Consider the following 23,223-nt stretch of genomic DNA (forward strand, 5'->3'; position numbering starts at 1 on the left):
AGATTGGGTAACCTTTTTTAAGGGAAAAAATTGGCAACAGTTTCGTTGCCTTCAAAAATCGGCTGGATGTTATTGTCGTTTCATATTTGATTCACAGAGCGGAGAATAAATCAAATTATTCTAGAGTTCGTTCCGTTGCCAATTTATCTTCTCAGAATTCTAAATTTATTAAATCTGAATAGATGAATTTAAATTATAGTGTATTCTAATCTATAATTTTGTTTAATGTTAGAAGTTATAATTTCAGCTGTATTGAATATTATTGGGTGTTGTAATCCAGTAGTTGTTATTGAAAAAAAAAAAACATTTGAATTTTTCCGAGAAATATTATAATAAGTGTATTCGGTTAGTACTTAGGCGTGCAAGCAATAAATTTATTGAAAGGTTAATGAATTTATTTTTTGCATTTACAGAAACCTCTTTGAAATAACTTCAAATTTATATATAAAAAAAAATTACAGTTACTGTGGGGAAAGGCAACGACCAGCATCAATATGAGAAATATACTTGTTAAGATTAAAGGACAAAACATTACTACATAGAACATAAAAGATACATGAGCTGCACGTCCTGCAGTCTCACTACTCAACTCTCGCCTGCCAATAATGGCGGGAAAGCATCATGTGATGCATGACGCCATACAGGAATGAGATCTGTCAGCAGTTTCCACATCGGCCATCATGACAGGATAGGCGACCTCGCCTTATGATATACAGTCAATTGAAGTAAACATATTATAAGACAAACAGTAAATACAGAAAAACAAAACATTACTACATAGAACATAAAAGATACATGAGCGTGAGCTGCACGTCCTGCAGTCTCACTTCTCAACTCTCGCCTGCCAATAATGGCGGGAAAGCATCATGTGATGTACGACGCAACACGGCGCCATACAGGAATGAGATCTGTCAGCAGTTTCCACATCGGCCATCATGACAGGATAGGCGACCTCGCCTTATGATATACAGTAAATTGAATTAAACATATTATAAGACAAACAGTAAATACTGAAAAACAAAACATTACTACATAGAACATAAAAGATACATGAGCGTGAGCTGCACGTCCTGCAGTCTCACTACTCAACTCTCGCCTGCCAATAATGGCGGGAAAGCATCATGTGATGCATGACGCAACGTGGCGCCATACAGGAATGAGATCTGTCAGCAGTTCCCACATCGGCCATCATGACAGGATAGGCGACCTCGCCTTATGGTATACAGTCAATTGAAGTAAACATATTATAAGACAAACAGTAAATACAGAAAAACAAAACATTACTACATAGAACATAAAAGATACATGAGCGTGAGCTGCACGTCCTGCAGTCTCACTACACAACTCTCGCCTGCCAATAATGGCGGGAAAGCATCATGTGATGCATGACGCAACATGGCGCCATGCAGGAATGAGATCTGTCAGCAGTTCCCACATAGGCCATCATGACAGGATAGGCTACCTCGCCTTATGGTGTACAGTCAATTGAAGTAAACATATTATATGACAAACAGTAAATACAGAAAAACAAAACATTACTACATAGAACATAAAAGATACATGAGCGTGAGCTGTACGTCCTGCAGTCTCACTACTCAACTCTCGCCTGCCAATAATGGCGGGAAAGCATCATGTGATGCATGGCGCAACATGGCGCCATACAGGAATGAGATCTGTCAGCAGTTTCCACATTACCATATATTACTAACAAACTAATAGGCGACATAATTTATGAATCTGACTATAACTTTACAATAGTTCATATTCCTAAAATCAATTTTACTGGTTACTTTATATTTTCTCATATATGTAATACAGAGAAAATATTATAATCGGCAAAAAATTCGATTTCGAGATTTTAATGACTCTCCGCTTTAGACCGTCCTTAGAGTTCGAAAAGCACATTTTTAGAAAATGTCCATATGTCTGCTTGTCTGTGGCAAAGATAATGAAACATACTTTGAGATAGATGGATGGAATTTGGTATACGGTCTTTACACCAAATGTATAGATTTCTATTAAATTTTGAGCAAAATCAGTTCATAGGGAGTATGTTTATTTGTCTCTTCGAATATAAGTTAAACGATAAATAGAAAATTTAGAGAAGTAGATAGGTAAAATTCGGTACGTCGAATTAACTTCTATAGACTAGACACCTATCGAATTTTGAGCCAAATCCTGCAAGGGGTTGATTGTCTGTCAGTCTGTACTTTTAGAAACATGTAAACGCGATAACTGAAAAATGGAATTATTTAAATACATCAAATCTGGTATGGGATTTTGTGACTACGAGTGTACTTTTCTATCCAGTTTTGGTTTCAATTATATGGGGAAACGTATCTAAAACACACATTAGATTTTAGGATATTATTAACGCGTACTAGCAATTAATCGCCAAATATCTCGCCAAGGATGACATGATAAGATTCAATAAAATTGTTAAATTCAAGTTAAAGGCTAATATTTCGTAACTATTGTACGCCAATGATATGCAAGACATTACACCTCTCTTAAAGAATATGCGAGAACATTTCTAGAAGACCACTCCAGCTAGTTAATTATGCTTATCTATTCCTAAATTCAATCACATTTTCATGTTTGTTTTGAATAATGTATTAATAAATTTGCAATTATATCTGTTAAATCTTCCCCACCTTTCAAGAAGCAAACTAATTTCAACTTCCTGCTGATTTGAAACGAAAGATCGTTTAATTGTTGCACTTAAATCAGTTTACAACGACGATTTTCGTTTACACAAAAAGACTTTTTCAAACTATATAGTTCTCAGATTGAACCGAAGGTTGGATAGTCTGTAGCGTCCTCAAAATTTTCGTCTATATTTTATTTTTAATTTCTGTAAATTTTAATTTTTGTAAGATGGCAACGTTGGTTGCCTAGCAACAACGAAGATAATTGTTTTGATTTTTAAAAAAATCAGTGGTGTTCTTTTCTTAAGCCATCGTGTCATCTAATTTTGTTCATTTCAAGAATTAAAACTTTATTAATATAAACAAATTAATATAAAATATCCACTTCAAGTCTTCGTTTAGTAGAAAAAAGAAAATTTTCTGTTCTCCACTCAAATTATCGTTTCATATTTAATTCAGATAGAGAATAAATTCTTTTTTTCCGTTATTTTCTTATTTCTGAGTATTTTTTAGCTTTTCTAGAAAGCTGCTTATCGGTTTAGGGTGTGATATACAAATTTTAAAGATTTGATGGTTAGAATTGTCAACACACTTTATTGTAAAAAAAACATTATATTAAAATGCGTAGTAATTTTTGGGAGAAATTTATTAGTTATAAGAATTAAAAAAAAAAAACAAAAAAACAAGACAATTTCTATAAAAATAGAGAATATTTAATCGCTATATTCATGAGCCAATTGTTTTTGATAGATCTGTGTTCCTGTTTATTTATATATTCTATGTTTCCGGCTTTTAAATCTTTTTATTCTGAACTCTTACTACAAGTAATCAATGTATTATAATAATTCTTTTTATTTGGCATCATCGGAGTAATCCATTTCTGCTTTTAATTTGATCTGGAGAAAGACCAGATTTGAAAAAGCAAATATTCATAATTTTAGCAAATGATGAGCGCGTTTTCTCGTCATTCGTGTCAATTGACACACAAAACACAAAAGTCCTCATTTGTAACATGCCAAAATTATCATATGTGGCAAGAAAGCGTCTCAAAAACTCAACTTACATTAGCGACTACGACTTATTCTAGTAGTATTCGAGATAACAGACTTTTGGCGAGTTATTGGACAATTGGCAAGATTTTTACATGGTTGGCGAAAACTGTACATTAAACTTAAATTTTATCCGTAGATTGGATCTCTCCATAGAATATTATTTCCGATCTGGGAAAAAAAAATTGACCCATATAATTTCAGGAAATGATCATAAGTGCAAATATCAAGCTTCGATCTGAAGCTCTTTAGATATTATTACCGTCAATGAATGGATTGAAAGCAGAATATTTGACTAATTATTGTACATGCAATTAGTAAAATGATCATTACACCGGATTATTTGTACAAATTCAATATGTTCAGACTTCAAAGTTATACTTTGGAAAATTCCTGCTCATTTCGATTTCTTCTCTTCTGTCTCAAGCTTTTGCCAACAAAAATAATCTAATCAGCTTCATTCAATCTCTTAAGTACGTTGGCATCTGTTAACTGCCAGATTTTAAAAGTCTTTGTTGCTGTATATCACATTCTGTTTACATTCAAGTGAATTTACTGCCAATTTTTAAATTACTCTCTTTACGTTATTGTATTGCATTCCTAAATTCTTAAAGAATTATATGAATCCAAGTGTTTACTTCTCTAACGTACGATAGTGCACCGAATGTTAGTGAAGTGAGAGAAAAGTCATAAAGAAATGGCACAGATTCTGAATTGAAATAATGATTTGTTCTCTATTCAATCTTCCTTATTGTTTGATATTTGTTTCGTAATCAGAATGGTGCCAACCGTATAACAGAAAACAATCTAAAATAAAGTTAAAAACAGGATGTTTAGACTTTCTTTAGAAGGTTTGGCAGCATTGGCTCTCTTTTTAAAGTAGAACAATGGCGGAACATTAAGAATTAAGCTCGAAGGACTGTCTTGCGCAAATAAGTCTTCCTTTCACGATTTGGGCTGTTAAACTACTCCAAATATTTTGCTGCCATTGTTGTTTATTATTTGGTTCTTACCACTTTCTCATTCAGGAAGCATAGAAAGTGGTAGTATTGTTATCAAGATATTCGATCGCCAAATTTTGATGAATCTACTTACTTATGACCCTTCTATAGACGGAAAAAAAACTTATTTTTTGGAAATATATCTTCTTGCACGTATATATATGTGATGATATTTTAACTCTAATTTCAATTTAATTAATTTTCATAGTAACTTCATCTTAATTTAGCCCATAGTAACTTCATTCTAAAATATTCTCTTATTTCGTGATCCAATTCCACTGTCTCTACTTAATTAATTCAAGAGAAGCTTTGTTAAATTGTTGAATCAGCTAAAATCTAACTTTCCCACACTACGCGTGAAGAGATAACATACCGCTGATCAAGCAAATTCTTTTTTAAAATCTCCCTGTGTTTCCCCTACCTTGTCCATCCGTGTAATGAAAATCCCTATCGAAATCTCCTAATACATTAGCACTGTAAAGAAATATTTTCCCTATCAAAATCATAGGTTATATAAGACCAGGGATAAAATGTCCAAGAGCTCTTCCCTCATTCCTTTCTGTGTCGTTCTGTGTGCTCGTCGCTTGTACATATGCTTGCTTCTTCAAAATGAATAAAACGACGTCACGAAATTAAAAGTATCTTCATTGTCTTCAAACTGCATCATGCTTCACAACAAATAATATTACATATATTTATATATATACATAACTTCAGCAACACTTTCCCCCTTCAGTGATTTTACTATGAGATTTTTGATAGGGATTTCTTTGACATGTGCCGATTTAAGAGAGGGAATTTTAGCTATCTTTAAAAGTAAGTTATACGTTTTAGGGATTTTTATCCCTTCGCTCAGACCGCCTGAACATTCTGAATTCATCAGATTTTCGAGAATGCGTGTAGAATGAATTAAATAAAAAAGTGGGAATTGGATCAGGAAATAAGATATCAATTTAGAATGAAGTTAACATGGAGCTAAATGAAGATAAAAATTAGGAAATTAACTAGGATTTAAATTAGACTAAGAGATATCATTACATACACACACTCATCCACGCATCTATCTATCTATTATATATATGAGGACAATAACTTGAAAAATGAAAAAGCTAGATAGATGAAATTTTGTACCTGATCTTTATTCCAAAACTACAGAGTTTAGTCATATTTCGGACTCAAGAATTAAACGCGGTAGACAAATATAATTTGTCACATTTTTGCATCCATATTATGAATTTTTTTTTAAACAAATTTTGGACGAAACACTTTTTGGGAAATTTCTTTTCCTTTCCTCTGAAAACATACTGAGAAATCTGTTTATCACAGTCAGGTCATCCATCTGCATATCAAAACGATTGTTCAAAAGCACATAAGTTTGGTGGTTGAACTCCAATATATGGCAATCGACAACTAATCACGAAAATTGTCAATTTGTGCAACTTATCAAACCATATCCATTTACAGGGTGATTAACTATTCATGTACTTTTGAACTTAATAACTTTGGGCGACAATTCTCTCTCTCTCTGCTTTGAGTATAAAATCGAATCCTATGTCCGCCTATGTATCAGAGTTCACATATCTAATTTAACCTTTTAAAGAGTAATTTTTTTCTAGTCATATTATGTTCAAATATTTTTAGGCTTGAAATTAGAATAAGAAAAGGGATTCATTTAGCTTAGATAAATTTAATTTGATGAATTAATTAATTTGGTTAATGAATAATTAAGTAACAAATCAAGACACATCATTTTGTCTGAGATAAAGAACTGAAGCATCTAAGTTTCTGACTTACTAAAAAAATGTGTCAGAACTTATGCCAACCTACAAAATTTCATATAAAGATTGATGAATTTAGTGGGAAGCATACTTCCCACTGCCCTAGAAAGGGTTAAAGCGTTTTTGGTGTATCGTGTTAATATACATAATTCGAAAAATGTGATTCTCGGACTTAGAGACGTCTAAAACTCGAAGATTCGTCAAAATCTCGGGTTAGAATTTTTTGACTTGCTCTTCATATCTCATGTATAAAGAAAAAAAATTTGTCAAAATTCAAGAAAATATTTCACAACAATTAAAGCGGTATTCATTTAAAAAAAATGAAAATTATACAAAACTCGGGTTTGTGTTGTAATATATTGGAAGTTATGGTGGAAAACATTTGAAAATTATTATTTAATTTTTAATTAATTAAAATTAATAAAAATAAAAATATATAGTGACGACTTTTTTACTTGCTAATGTAGGAGTGTATGTACAAGATGCATACCGACGGAGTGCAGGAGAAAAATATATCAGATCAAATAATTTCTTCAAATCAGACATGCGTGCTGAGTAATACTATTATCGAAACAATCTGCTGGTTTTAGTTCTTATGGTTCAAAGGATTTAAAAGTTAGAGAAGATGATAAAGTCAGACAAAGTCAAAGTGTGTGGAATAAAAACATTAAATATTGCAATAAAAATTTAATGCATTAAAGAAGTAATATATCTTAAAATATTGCTATAAACAAGATAGTAATTTTGTGCATTGAATCTTTAATTATACATCGGCTATTTTTCAAAAGTTGCATGAAATAAGAATTATGGGAACATATATAAAGTGTTGCTGTTTATAGAACCTTCATTTCATGCGTTTTCACTCGTTAATGATGTTTCAGATATCATTTGCATCTACACTGCGATTACATCACATGCAATTTACTGTAATTTTAAGAAATTATGCCGTGAATGCAAAATATAAATATATGATTTATGCAAATTCCATTTCCTTCCAGATAATGATCCTCAAATGATGCGCGTTCGAATCGAATTTTTTTCTCCCGAATCTTCCTGCCCCCCCCCCCCCCCCCGCCGCTTTGTTTGTGGACAAAGAAAGGCAAATGACATACATCTAAATGAAGTAAACAAGAACCATGGGAGCGTAAAATCATACTTTTATGACTCGAAGCACGTTCCTTGTGTCTAGACACTTCGGACGGGGCTGCATATGGTAGCTGGAGAGTTTAACAATTCTAATCTTTTCAGCTGTTGGTTAATATCTTCCGCTTATTCATAATAAAAGCTGAATTCATATCTGTTGATCAATGGGAAAGCGTCTCGGTGTTCGAATTTGCATGGCTTTTAATCGAAAATCACTTAAGACAGATATTGTTCCTTGAAATAATTTGGTACCATCAATGCACGAGGCTTGCATACATAGCACATACTTATTTATATGTAATCATGTAGGCGGGCTAATCAGAATACCTGCGGAATATTTATTTCCAAAGCTTTTAAATTGATACGATAAAAGTATAGTTTTTGCAGAAGCGTATCTCTATAGAATCATGTAGGTGGACCATGAAGAATACCTGTAGAATAACTATTTCCAAGGTTTTCATTTGGTGATATCAGAGCATAGGAGAGTATCTATTTGGAATTTTGTAGATGAGCCATATATAATACCTGCCGAATGTTCATCTCCAGAGCTTTTAAATTGATACTATCAAAGCACAGGATTTGCATAAACAGCAGAAGCGTATCTGTATGGAATCACATAGGTGGAACATAGAGAATGCCTGCAGACTAATCATTTCCAAACTTTTGATTCGGTAATATCAACGCATAGCAAGAAAGTATCTTTTGGAATTATGTAGATGAGCCATATAAAATATAAAATACTTATTACCAAAGCTTTTAAATTGATACTATCAAAGCATAGGATTTGCATGAATAGCAGAAGCTTATCTGTATGGAATCATACAGGTAGACCATAGAGAATACTTGGAGAATAACAATTTCTGAGGCTTTTTATTTGGTAATATCAATGCATAGCAAAAAAGTATCTGTTTGGAATTATATAGACGGGTCTTAAGAATGAATACGTGCCGAATGTTCATTTTCAGATCTTTTAATTCGGTACAATCAAAACATGGCACTTGCACATACAGTTGAAGCGAATCTGCATGGAATCATGTAGATGGACCATGAAAAATACCTATATAATAGGTTTGAGGGTTTTTAATGTTGTTAAATCATGGTATAGATGAAAGGCATCCTTTTGAAATCATGTAAACGAACTCTATAGTATACCTGCCGAATGTTCAACTTCATAGCTTTTAATTTGGCACAGTAAAAACATAGCATTTGCTTATATAGCTGAAGCATATATCTATGGAATCATGTAGATGGGCTGTGAAACATATCTATAGAATAATCACTTTGAGAAGTTTTAATGTGGTTATATCATGGCATAGCTGAAGGGCATCTGTTTGGAATCATGTAGATCCTGAGGAATGCTCATTTCCAGAATTTTTAAATTGACACAATCAAAACATAGCACTTACATATATAGCTGATGCGTATCTATACGGAGTAATATAAATGGACCATGAAAATTACCTATAAAATAACCATTTTGAGGGTTTTTAATTTGGTTATATGAAAGCATAGCCGGAAGGTATTTGTTTGGAATCATGTAGACGAACTCTGTAGAATACCTGCCGAATGTTCATCTTCAAAGCTTTTGAATTTTTTCAATACGTGACAGTTTCGTTTCTGAAAATGTTCAACGACTTTATCTGAGCACTAACTTTTATTATTTCGCATATGCAATAAAGAAACGAAAATATTATAAATCTTAAAAATTTCGACCTGTAGACTTTGTTGAATCTCCGTTTTTAGATCTCTTTGAAAAAGTAAAAAAGAATTTTTGAATGAGGGGAATTGCTGTATTTGGAACCAATGCCTGGATTTAACTTATTTCATATTTTCAGTTCTATTAAATATTTAGACCGCAAAATAGTGGTGACGTAACGTTATTAATGTGGCGTATGAGGTCGCTTTTGAAGGAAAGAGAAAGTACAACATAATTACATGTACATAATAGATGTTTGTATTCAGGTATCATCAGCCAATACTTTGGCATTAGTTTTTAAATTGTTTTGATGTAAGTCGCAAAATGTATTATAATATCCTCTGAAAGAAAATTATTTGACTCCAGTTTGCTATTGTAATTTTAATAAAATATTTTAATGGTAAATTAATGATAAGAATTTTATTGTTGTTATTGTTGCTGTCTATAAGCTCTTCGGAATGGATCAAAATAATTTCCTATTCTGAACTATTTAAATTAATTAGACTGCTACCATTAACTAGATGAGTAACCCAGAGAGCATTTAAGATCACTCACAGTTTTCATAAATTGAAAATAAAACAAGTTAAGCCGAAAAAAAAAAAAAAGGAAGGAAGAAAGATTTTGTGATTGATGGATTATGGGAATCAAAAAATATTTCTACTTTAAATATGCTTAAAGAAGTTGTTAATTCCAATTTGAGAAATCAATTTCCTTAATTGCATAGATGTCACAATCTTTCCCAATTAGCTTTTCTTTTTCGTAAGAGTATTTCATAAAAAGTGAATGACATCGTTCTGAAAATCAATGAGTTACAAGAAAGATCGCTACTTATTTTGTTTTTATTAAAATTAATTCTCAACCATTTAATCTAAAAAAAATATCCTGATATTTTAAATCTGTCTAGTTTTTGCTATGCCTATTTGCATATCTGTGAACACAATACCTTATAAACGAAACGAATTAGAAACCGAAATTTGGTATGAGGTCTTAACACAAAAGTTGTAGGGTTTTTTATTATATTATTACAAAAAATTAAAATTCCGCTAAACTCGAACTACGGGTTCGAATGTAGTGTATGTATGGTGTAAAAAAATCAGCAGGCCTCATTAGCAAATAATGACGTTTATTAACACGAAGACTCAGACGACAAAACACAGCCGATACACAGCACACTTAGAACATACAGCAGCCTACAAGTAGTAATCTATAGCTAATAACAACCACAGTACACAAAGAGTCCAGACAAAACTCAACAGGAGGAGGGAATCTGCGTAACTATTCTTTCTTGTCTCTCCAAACGTCTGCTGGGAAGCAATATTACATATTTGTAACAATATTTTTTTAAAACCCGACTGTTGTCTTCTGCTTATCTGTTTGTTCATCCAAATGCTTGTGAATACGGTAACTCAACAATGCAGTGATATACATAGGACAAATTCAGCATGCGGTTGTATCGTTGAAATTATATACGTGTTTTAAGTTTTGGACGGAATCCATCATTCAGTTGATTGTTTGTGATAGCCTGATGTGATAAGTCCAAAACTCAACAAACTGAAGGTTTTTTATTAATTTTATAAATTAATCTTTACACTAAAATTTTATATTAATGTCAGATTTTGGGCAAAAGTCTATTAATGTACGTATATTTCTCCGTTTGTGTATATGTAAACACGATAATTCAAAACCGCAACGATCTATATAAATTGAATTTGGACTGTGCATTTAAGATCGAAATTGTAAATCTGTTTTAAATTTAAATCCCAAATAATTAATGAAAAGAGGGACGATTCCAAAATGCATATTCGGAAGTTCAATTTAAAATGCTAAATATGGTACTACACAAAAAAGTTGGAAACAAAGCAGTTTTTTTTTTTTTTTTTTTTTTTGCTTTAAATGCATTTATAAATAGAAAGAATTAAATAAGGGAACGAATCATTAATAAGTGAAATAAAATATGGATGTTTTTCTTCAATTTTTTTCTGAAAAAAAACACACAAATATGGACTAGTTTCCTTTGAAAACTTTCCAGGAAACCGAGCTGCTCCTATTTATATGAATTTTTATCGAGATTTAGATGCCACAATCTATCCCTTTTAAATACATTTTATACCTTTCTAAGACCAAATGGGTTTAGAACCGTCATATATCAGACGGAATTGTAATTTTCCTTCAATTATCTGGAGGAATTAAATCCTAACCTGATCTGGATTATTGGATAGTGGCGAAAAAAGATTATTTTTTAGAAGAAAAATGAAATTTCTTTATGACCTGTTAATCTAATCATGTTAAATAAAATTTTATTTGCATTTTCTATGCTTACGTATTGTATTATAATATTATAACAATGCAATTTAGAATTTTTCAATAAAATCTTTTGCTGCTTTTGGATTAGTTAATAAATTCTCATTACTTAAGTCTTCATTGCTTCTAGAAGATTTTATTTGTACCTTTTTTTTTTTTTTTTTGTTCTTTTCTGCAAACGATAATTAACAATCCGGATGCTGGAGTTCAGTTAATTGTATGCCGTTTGATTTAGAGAGCGAAATTAGTGTGAATTATAAAAGAAAAATAATAATTTAAAAGCCTTTTAAAATACTGTTTAAATTAACGAAGATGTCTGAAACCCAACAGGCAACTTGTATTTTAATCTGATATAAATTTTTCTTAAAAGAACAAAAAAAATTCTTCTTTCTTAAAGATTTTTCAATCCGAATCAAGCTAGGATAACAATTTTAGATAATTAAAATATCTTTAATTTCAATTCAACAAGCTATTAATTTTTTTGCATTAAGTGCTTTTTCCTCAGTGATAACTTATAAAAGAATGCTTTCCTTTTTAATTTTTCAAGATCTTACTAAGAAATTATTGATATTAATATTCTAAGACCAGTTCTCTTTCATTATCAAACCCATTTATCCTTTTTTTATGATTTTAATCGAATTATTTGACCTGAGCGGAAAAGTTAATGAGAAAATGAGATTTAGAGAAACAGAACTGTGCTTCGATCTTCCTAATGAACGATCAGAGTATTAAACTAATGGCAAATTAATTCAATGGCTACTTACAAAAGGCTTGCTTAAGTCGAGCGTAGTTTATTTTAATTGTTTTAAGATTATACTTTAATTAGAATAATGTATTTATTAGGCTGTGATTTAATTACTTGAATAAGCCATTATATTGGAACTTCTGTTGCTTAGTTGAAGGCATTTCTTGACTTTTTATTCGAAATGTCTCCAGTTTAATTATGCGATTTTAAAAATCAATTAATCATCTGCAAATTGTCTTTTTTCCTGGAAACTGAATGAGTATTTTCAATCATTAATATTTTTTTTGTTTTTCACATGTTGTTTGTATTTTATACTAATCTGACTTTATAATTTAATCCTCATATTTAATTTTGATTGGTTTATTGTATTATCAAAAAACATTCAGTAAACATAATTGTTCTACTGAATAATGATGTGTCATTAATACAATTGTTCTACTGAATAATGATGTGTCATTAATACAATTGTTCTACTGAATAATGATGTGTCATTAATACAATTGTTCTACTGAATAATGATGTGTCATTAATACAAAACTCTATACTATTCGAGCGAAATATTGTAAGTGAGAAAGCGTAAAGGTGGGCTTACATTCTGCCAGTTATAAGACGGCGAGTAGACTGCGCATGCGTAAGAAGGCTGAAAAATGCTCTTCGGTCTAGTTCAACATGCCGCTGTACTATATATATATATATATTCCTTACTGCATATGCGTTTGTATAATTTGGCGGGGTTTTTCCCCCCTGTGAAAAAAATCGATCACTTTTCATAGATTAATTCTGACATTTATTGCTCTTAGTTCTTTCTGATGCGAGGTTGTGTGTGTGTGTGTATATCATTTTATTGCTATTTTTTTGTATAGTTTTCCAAGTTTAGATATGTTGATCTTTTTATTATTTTACCATGTTTCTTTTTGTAAATATCCATCACTTTAATACGATACGCAATGAAAAAGAAAAATGCCGATAAGCCAAATTTTATAGCCAAGCGTGGAATGCCTAAATCTGTCTTATGAAATTGTGGCCAACATAAATCAGCCTTTTTCTGCGCATGCATTGTCTTATTGGCCGTCTTATAACTGGCTGAGTGTAAACCCACCTTAATTAACTATAACTGCACCCGATCTGCAAGTCATGAAATATTTAGTTCCTTTTTCGTTTTTCAAGTAAACATTACCAAATGTCCATTTATAACAAGAACAGTTCCAGACAGAAAGTTTGCATAACTTAAGTTGTCATGGAAACATGCATCATATAATATCATTCTGTAGACTAGTCTACCATTTTGTTTACTTAAGAAAAGTTTTAATTTCGAGCCAATAATTTCATTTCAAGTGTAGTATTTTGTCTGCGGGTTTTCTATATTTGCAGAACTCTTTTAAAGCCAATTAATGGTCGTTGAAAGTTTTTTTTTAAATTACTACTGTTGTTTAAATCAATGTCTACTTTTGCGTTAGTCCTTGAGGATACTATGACTTATAACACTTCATTACGCAACAATGCATTTGCTTTTTTAAAAAAACTAATTCTGAATAACTTAAAAATGAATTAATAAACAAATATCATTAAATTTTTGATTTAAGGTAAGATAAGGTATTTTAATGAAGAATTTAGAATTAAGAAATGTGAATTTATTATATAAATTAATAGATTATTGATTTTTAATTTAATTAAATAAAAGTTTAACTTGTAAATAGATTTTCAACTATTTTTTTTCTGGAATTCTGACTTTTATTTATTAAGATTTAGTTAGTTGTAGTTACAATTCAGCAGAAACAACAACAAAAAAAAAATCATGAGGTACAAGCTTGTAATAAATACCCATGTTAAAAAATTACTTTCGTGTTTCTTTACAAATAATGCTTTATAATACACTATATTATTTATAGCTATTTTTTTAAATTTTATAATAGAATTTTATGTAATAATTAAAAATTTTTATATGCAGAATTTTTAATTTTTGTCAATCATTATTTTATAAATTTTTTTCTTGCGGAAGAATTTTTCATAGAGGAAAAACGATACAGCTGTATCTGGAACTGTGCTTTTCTCTGTATATTCTCTCCTTTAAATCGTTTGGTGAGGAGATAGGTGTTGGAGATATTTTAATGAGCATGCGCAACAGAGACATTAGAGTTGAGTTTAAACGCAATCCTTGAAAAAGTTTTTTTTCTCAAAATGAAGAGTTTTATACTGCTCCCCCCCCCCCAATTTTCTTAAAAATTGAAAATTCTCAGCGAAAGATCGCCTTAAATTGAGAATAAATTTAAATATAATGTGAAAAATTCAATAAATTAGTGATTAAATTTATACATTGAAAAAAGTATGAAATGTTGTAATTCTGCAGTGCACATTGATGAGTTGCTTCTAGTTAGCGCTAAGGAATACTTCGAAAATGATAAGATTTATTGTTCTTTACACTGAATTTTTGGATATTTATCTAAAATATAAGCCTCTTTTTACGAAAAGTGCGCAATAATAAAATTTTTTCTGGCGCTGAAAAATCTTAAATTACATTTTTTTCAACTTGAATCTGAATCTGATCAAGTGTTTGTTAATTTATCCCTTAATCAAACTAAGAAAAAATAATTCATAAAAAATGAAAAGGCATTCGATGCTTATTATACAGGAGATGGAACTAATTTGAATTTTATGCTGAAAATAGTAAAAGGCAAATTCATTCGGTTATGATATTTACGTAGGTAGTTACGGTATGTAAACAAGTTGATAAACTCGTCATAGGTGGAATAGTCATAATAGCATTTACAGAAAATGAATTACAGCTTTCATAAGGCAGCAGACGATAATAGATTTCATCCTGAAATAGCTATAGTTCTTCAGTTAATAGAAAATATATTACTCGAATAAAACGAGTAATTAAAAATTTAGAATATAAGATTTTTCTGAAAAATATTTCTTATTTAAACATCATAAATGCATGTTGAGTACTTAATATTTTTTGAACTAAACATTAAGTTGTACTATATCTTATATTCTTCAGCTTTTATTTTTGAATTATTGTTATAAAATCTTGCCCACAAATTGAACTTTTACAGCAATTTTAAATACTGATTATTTTTAATTAATTGAAATATTTTTGCTTATAGTTATTATAAGAAGCGTGAAACATTTTTTTAAAATATTTTTTTTAATTACAGATTTAAATCTCTCTTGTCTACTTTGTTCTGAATAATTACTGATCCTGCAGTTAGTGTTATAAGAAGGCAAACGACACCTCTATCTTTAGCTGTAAGTATTTATTCATTTTTCACAAAAATATTTAGATATTTTGGATCCGCAAAATATAGTGTATCCACTCTAATCGTTGCCAGTAACTATTTTCTAAAGTATAAGAGACAAGGACTGGAATATGCTTCTAGTTAAAATAAAATTAAAATAAATAAATAAATAAAATAAAAAAAACTTTAAAATAGTAAGCTAGGTTTAAAAATGTTTAACTTTGCAAACTTTTTGATTTAATTTTAAAATTGTATTTTATGTTGTTTATGTCAATAAACGCTGCTGAAAAAATTACGAAGTCTGAATTCTTATACAATCTATCGATTTTATGAATCATATTTCGTAAAATAATATTAGCACATTAAGATTTTACAGAAAAACGGATTCTAACATTATCCAACTGCAATTGACCGAGTTATGAAACTGAATTTCATTATTTTGAGCTAATCAATGGCCATCTTAAGCAAGCGAAGTCCGTTGATTTTCAGATTCTCTTCGTGGTGGCCATTGAAATGATCTGAAATCATTTAAAATAAGTTTATTTAAAATTAGATTACCCACAATTTTCTGTATTCCCAAAATCTCAAAAGATTTAAATTCCGATGCCAAAATGTGTTAAACAGAAAAGAAATTTCAGAATTTCTCTTAGAATGACTTGCATTTTCTGTAATATATCTCAATATGATTCAAATTCACTGAAAATGATTGCGGAAATGGAATATAAAACTTTCGCAAGTGGTCTTCCCAAAACATTCTCTCAAAATTCCTAACAAAACAACATGCCAAATTTCATTGATCCAACTTCTTATATTCTTGAATGATCACCTTTGCATGCATATAAAAGTGCGGATCGGTGGATGGTCAAACTCTTGTCGGATTTGCTTCCGAATTTTATTCAGATCAGCATTTTAGATGCTAAATCTGTATACCAAATTTTAGTCATCTAGATCTTTACATCTTGTAGTTCTCAGAATTACCTGTACTTGAACAGTCAAATAAGAAAACTTCTTCTAAATGGATGAAAATTTACAAATTTGGTGTAGATACCAAATTTTATCTGTTTAGCTCGAAACACTTTTGAGTTATAGTGTTTACAGACAGATACACAGATATGATTCCAAATTGATGGGCATAATTGCAGAGACATAATTCTGGTTTTTGGACTCGCGGAAGTCTGATATGTAGAAATTCATCAAAATCTAGAGTTCAAATTTTTTGACTATTTCTATATTTCTTCTTTATATACTTAGTATACGAGGAACTAAAAATTTTCGATATCTGTTATTGAATAGAAATAAAACTGTGAAGTCATGATATTATGTAGTTGCTAAAGTTACAAGTCGTAGGACGATCAACTTTTGATGAGTCACCTTTCTTAGCGTGACGGAATTCGCTGATGTGAAACAATCGAATACTAGACGACCATAATTAAAGAATAAAGTGCTGTTTCTTTTCCAAAAAGCTGCCCATTGGTGCAGTTTCCTCCTCTTCAAGATTAGGCAATAATTCGACCTTCTTTGTCTCTCCATTGCAGCTACTACGCTTACAAAATGGAACGTTTTAGGAACTGCTCCCCCCCCCTTCTCCCCTCCATTCCTTTTAGTGCAATGGTATTTGATTTTTATAAAAATGGAATAATTTTAAATCTACTTCCTTTTTTTTTTTCTTATTTTTATCATATATAGAAAAGTATAATGATTAACAAAGAATTTCTGTCGCGTTGTCACGATTATGGCTTTATTTTAAAAAGTAAATAAAAATTTTAATGCTTATTTCTTTTTTGCACGTGGACCAAAGTTTAATAGTTCGAAGGAAACTAATTAAATAAAAATAAAGGAGCAGAAAGATTTATTGGCAGCATTGTACAAAAAAAGATGAACTTTAGAAAATTCCAGAAGCTATGCGTGCTTTAGTTCTTTTAAATAGGTTTTTATTATGATTTTTATCTTTGAAGCGAGAATATGAGCGTTTTGGTTTTGTCTTTATTTCATACCTATTACTTTTCTTTTACTTTACGTATTTTATTTTCTTTTATTTTACATAACATCCTTTTACTGTTGAAATACTAAAGAGCAGAAATTTCCATCTTAATGATTTTTGCTTCTTTATTTTATGAAGCTTTTCTTTTCTCAAAATCGGTAATAGATGGCGCCACTGATATGGTACCAAAATCTAATTAGATTATTGATTAATGGACAATTAAATTTTGAAAATATTGAAATAGAACATTATCGTTAATGACAAAATAGTGAGGGGGGAAAAACCAATTTTGCTATTTATAAATAATATAAATCATGGCAAGTTAAATAAAATTGTTGAAATGAAACAGTGAATTTGAAATTTGGATGTGATTTCTTACATCAAAATTAAATATCTGTATCAAACTGTGTATTTTTCTTTCAACAGAAAACAGTATAAAAACTTAAATTTTCTTCTTTCAAAATTTGATTGTTTATGAACTTGAGCTATGGTTCAACGAAAAATCATATTTACAAAGATTTCTTAACATCCAGTTGCATTCTTCTCAATGAAAATATTACAAGCATTTTTGGTATTTTACATTTCTAACTTACACACTGCTACTCATATACAAAGAAAAATAATGCATTCATTTACTTGCGAATTTCTGTTTAATCCAGTGAATGTTGTAAATATATGTATTTATTTTGTGCTAGCTATTGTAGCTGGAATTAAAATAAATTTTTCATAAATTCGGAGAAAAGATAATTTTCTGAGTTTTAAAAGTATTTTTTAAAAAAATCGTTTTCTTCGAATTACAGCTTTCGAAAAGATCTAAAACAACAAAATCATGAAATGAAAAAAACAGTAAAAGGCCATTATTAAAAAACAAAAACTTTTAGAAGTCTTTATAGTTATTTATTGTTCTTGGGCCTATCTATAATATAAGACTTATTTAGATAATATCGTTTTCTTATTGCATGTTACAATCGACATTTTTATATGAAATTGTTTTTTGGAAAATTATTCCTATTTTTTAAAGATATTTGTAAGTTTATATTAAATAAACGCTAACAATTATTTTAACTGAAAGTTATAATTTTTTATAAAATTCTTTGAATGTCCATTTTTTTTTCTCCTTTTCTGCTAACATAATTCCATTTTATACCCCACTTTTTTCATATTTCCACTAGAAGTATGTATTCTTTTAATATGAAAATATTACTTGAAATTCATGAAAATAATATTTACTAATTTATTATTTCTGCGAATCTGAATGATTTTTACATACTTCCATCGAAAATTTAATGGTTTATTTTCAATTTTTATATTTAAGAGTGAAATTACTTAAAAACTCTTCCGATGATACTGGTAAAAATTGAATTATATTTTTCATTGAATTTCTAAACAAATCTATTATTATTTTAATTCACCTTTTCAGAAAATATCCAAAAGCCTTCCACAAACTTTTATCGACAAAATGTGTCTAGTCTGAAATGCATTTGCTTGAAATTCGTATTATTTATATTTAAATATGAGATGTATTAAAATGAATCGTCAGATATTTAAATGAATGAATGAAAATAATATGGATTACATTAACAAGATTAATAAAAATATAGATATTCAAAATTGATATGAAATGCTAATTTGAAAGCGTTTCAGTAAGTAATTTTTCTTTCTATTTTGCTGGTTATCAGATTTCTTTGAAATTCAGACCAATTTATCATTTAAGTAGATTTAATGAAATTAAAAACCATTACCAAATTATAATTCTTTTAATTATCGGAATAATGTTAATGGTTCGTAGAAGCAAAATTAAATGGGAAAAGAATAAAATGTCTTCATATTTTACTTAATACTGTAATGAAATTAATTTATACGTGCAATTTTTGCAATTCATTTCTTTTCATATTTTTCTTCCTTTTTAATTATTTTATTTTATCTTTTGATCTTTTTTATGCCTTTTATATGTTCCATAATCATTTCCATTTTCCATTTTTTTTTCTCATTTGGACATTTTCTTCATTTTAATTGTCTGTTACCCCATTAATATTCTCATTAACTCAATTTTTATATTTTCAATATCGGTTACTTCATCTTTCTTTTTTTATTTTTAATTCACTTTTCAGCTTTTATATTTATTTTTTTCATAACTATCCAGATGAAAATCTTTTAGAAATCAAAAAGCGAACGATAATTTTTCTCTCTCAGTAATTTAGAAAAGTTGCATCAAAGATTTGGTGACCACAGATTTTTTATCATTTTATCTTTTTTTTTATATTTATTTATTCTGCTTGTTACTTCTTTACAAAATAAAAGATATCAGTTGGATTTAAATTGAAGTAATAATTAGAGCAATGTGATATCAAATTTTTGATAGAATTTTTTTTTTTTTTTAAATTAAAGGATTTTCAAATTTTTGTAATATATAATTACAAAATTTAGTAGAAAAATTTCTCGATTTCCATTTCATTAATTTTCATTGGATTTTTTTTATTTGTAATATTCTTTTTTTTATTTAGAAATTCGTTATCTTTCTTATGCTTTTATCTATGTATATTTTTTAACTATCACAGAGTTTTTGTGCGGGCTTTTGACCCACAATTGTACTTTTAACCCTTTACAGGGCCATTTTTTTCTAGTCATATTATGTTAAAATATTTTTAGGCTTGAAATTAGAATAAGAAAAGGGATTCATTCAGCTTATTAAATAAATTTCATTTGATTAATTTATTAATTTGGTTAATTAATAATTAAGTATCAAATCAAGACACATCATTTTGTGTAAAATGAAGAACTAAATCATCTAAGTTTCTATTTTTCTAAAAAATATTTGTCAGAACTTATGCCAACCTACATAAATTCATACAAAGATTGATAAATTTGGTGGGAAGCATACCTCCCACGGCCCTAGAAAGGGTTAAGGTATCCGCATACGTTCAGAGACCGTTTTGAAAAATATCATTAAAATAAACATTTTAATTACATTTCATGATCATTATTGCATAATAATCAATTCAAGCAATAAAATTTTTTTCAACTATTACAGATTTTTCACAAAGTTAAATTTTAAAGTGAAATCTGACAAAAATTCAAAGAAACCCATGACACATTAAAACAAAATTAAAAGGATAAAATTGCAAATCAAGAATTTTGTAATACTTTGAACACGTTTGTCTAGAAAATGTACTAGAATCTAATAAAAATTCTAAAAAATAAATTATTTATAAATTTTTCAAGTAAATAATATAGAATTTTCTTAATAGTTGCCTAACTGTCAACACAATAATGGACTATAAATGGACTATGGATTTTGTCATTAGGGATGTAAAGTGAAGTAATTTTTGAAATTTCTTATGAAAATAGAGGCTGGTTGTAGACAGATGAACATTGATGGCGTATCTAAAGATTGCAAGCTTTCATATCATATAAAAATTGGCGAAATCAGTACTGTAGGTGGGGTTGGAGGAATGTCGGGATCCCTCCTCCGCATGAAGAATGTACTCTGAAGTAATGTTCATGAGATTTTTATTGAAAATGGAGAATAAAGAGAGGTAGATGACTATTGATGAAGTATCAATAGGTCATGAACATTCTTATAAGATGGAAATTGATTAAATTGAATCAATAATTGGAGTTGAGGGACTAACTTTTAAACGTTTTTGCCAATTATTATGATTTTTTTATTTAAAAATTTTGTTACTAAAAGACTAGTTTTTCAAGTCAGAATTATTACAAGTAAATGGATTTGGTGATAAACTAACTGCATTTAAATTAAAATTATTGAAACTGGTAAAAAAGCTGCAGAGTTTTTAGTGGTAAGTAATGCAATTTATGGTTAAGTCAATTACTGTATGATAGTAAAAATGCAATTAAAATAAGCATATGATTATAATTAGGGTTTATACAAAAACCGACTTTTTGAAAAACCGGTTTTCGAGTTCAATACTTTCCAAAAAACCGGTTTTATCCGGTTTTTTGAATCCCCCCCCCAAAAAGAATAGAGAAAATATTTAATTTAATTTTTTTAAAGTCAAAATATATAAAAAAAAATTTAAGAATTACATATACATATTTCTTACACAAAATAATGAAAACTCTAACGGAAATTTCAAATAATATTTATATTATTTTCACTCATTTTAATTTCTCCTAAGAAAATAGAATTTTTAAAATATATAAAGTATTCACTGAATGGTGGCTAAATCTTGATCTTATTTTTGAAGCAATATGGCCTGAAATTGGAAATCTTCGTTCACTAGCTACTGAGCTTGGTTTTAGAGTTTTCAGGACATCAAATAACAAATCTAAGTTTTTTGTTCTTTTATTCGTTGTCGCAAATAATGAAAATTCAGCTTTCAGTGTCTTTGGATTTGTAAGATTTTCTTCAGGATCTTCAAGAAACTTATGAATTGATTTTTCCATGGCTTCTTTTAAAAAAGCATTATTCTGATGAGTAGTTTCTTCGGTTTGCTCTTCATCAGAATCGGTTTCCACATAAAAATTTGGAAATATTTAATATCTTTCTACGTAACTTAATAGTTTCGGTTTTTGAAGCTAAAGAAAGTACACTAAATTTCTTCGCTGAACTGGAAATGTCTTGTGGATTTTGCAAATACAGAAAAAGAGTTGGTAATTCTACTTGTCTACTTTCTTGAATTCGTTTTTCTAAAGCATATAATAATTTCAAACTTATTTCAGTGTTTAAATTATTTAGTTCATTTAACAGAAATTCAAATATACCTTCACTTGTTAATAAATTAACATCTCATCGCCCTAAGCCTTCAGCTGCTAGACGAATCGGTCTCAACCGATAAAATTCAAAATATTTGTTTGTTTGTTTTGAAAACGAGAAATATCCAGGTGTTTTAAAAAACCGGTTTTTCTCAATTTAAAAACCGGTTTTCAAATGTGACAAATTCACTTTAAAAAAACCGATTTTTTAAAAACCGTTTTGAAAAACCGTCAAACCCTAATTATAATTTATTTTTATGAATATAAAAATTAGAACTTTTATGCCGTTAGGACATTTTTTTCTTAATTTTTCCTTGACATTCCAGACAATAGTTTTTGAACTTTCCTAAGACATTCGAAGCTTGAAAGATATTTTACTTGCAATTAAAAAGAAATCAAATGAATTTTTTCACGGCTCAAAAATATGTAACAATGTAATTGTAATTGTTCAACACTTAACATTTAGAACCCTATTTGAAACGAAATTTAATATCTTCCAATTATCCGTGCGCGAAATGCAATCATGGCGCGAATAAACGTCACATTGCTGCCTGGTTCCGCCAGAAATTAAAATCGCCCAGAGGCGAGCCCAAATTAAATTCCTGACCTATCAGTACAATAACAGCACCTTCTTCAGGCCTCACAAATTTCTGAGGCCTAGCAACTGCCCAGATACAAACGATAATTGGGTTTTGTTTTTACGTTTTTCTGGCCACGCGAATGGCATCAGCACACCGTTGCCACTGCCTGCATCGTTAATGAGAAATATATTAGAAGTTTTCCCCCTTCTTTATGGAAAAGAATTTCTAATTTATACGACGCCGTTCCCATTCTCGGAAGATTTCCCCCGTAAAATTTTCAGCCCTTTTCGCCGAAATTGCCCGGTTTGTCTTTTTAGTCGTTCGCAGAACGAACGATTCTGAAGA

General features: G+C 29.5%; 1 protein-coding gene across 4 annotated transcripts in view; it reads left to right on the forward strand.

Annotated features, from left to right (window-relative positions):
• LOC129983823 (LIM domain-binding protein 2-like) overlaps positions 1 to 23,223 on the forward strand; it is a 125,828-nt gene that overhangs the window by 31,153 nt on the left and 71,452 nt on the right. For all 4 annotated transcript variants that reach the window (XM_056093472.1, XM_056093474.1, XM_056093475.1 and 1 more), the window contains exon 2: positions 15,520 to 15,610. The gene's annotated coding sequence lies outside the window, so the exon portion shown is untranslated. The remainder of the gene's footprint in view (positions 1 to 15,519; positions 15,611 to 23,223) is intronic.

Source organism: Argiope bruennichi, chromosome 9 (assembly GCF_947563725.1).
Source record: "Argiope bruennichi chromosome 9, qqArgBrue1.1, whole genome shotgun sequence".
In the NCBI taxonomy this organism is placed as follows: Eukaryota; Metazoa; Arthropoda; class Arachnida; order Araneae; family Araneidae; genus Argiope; species Argiope bruennichi.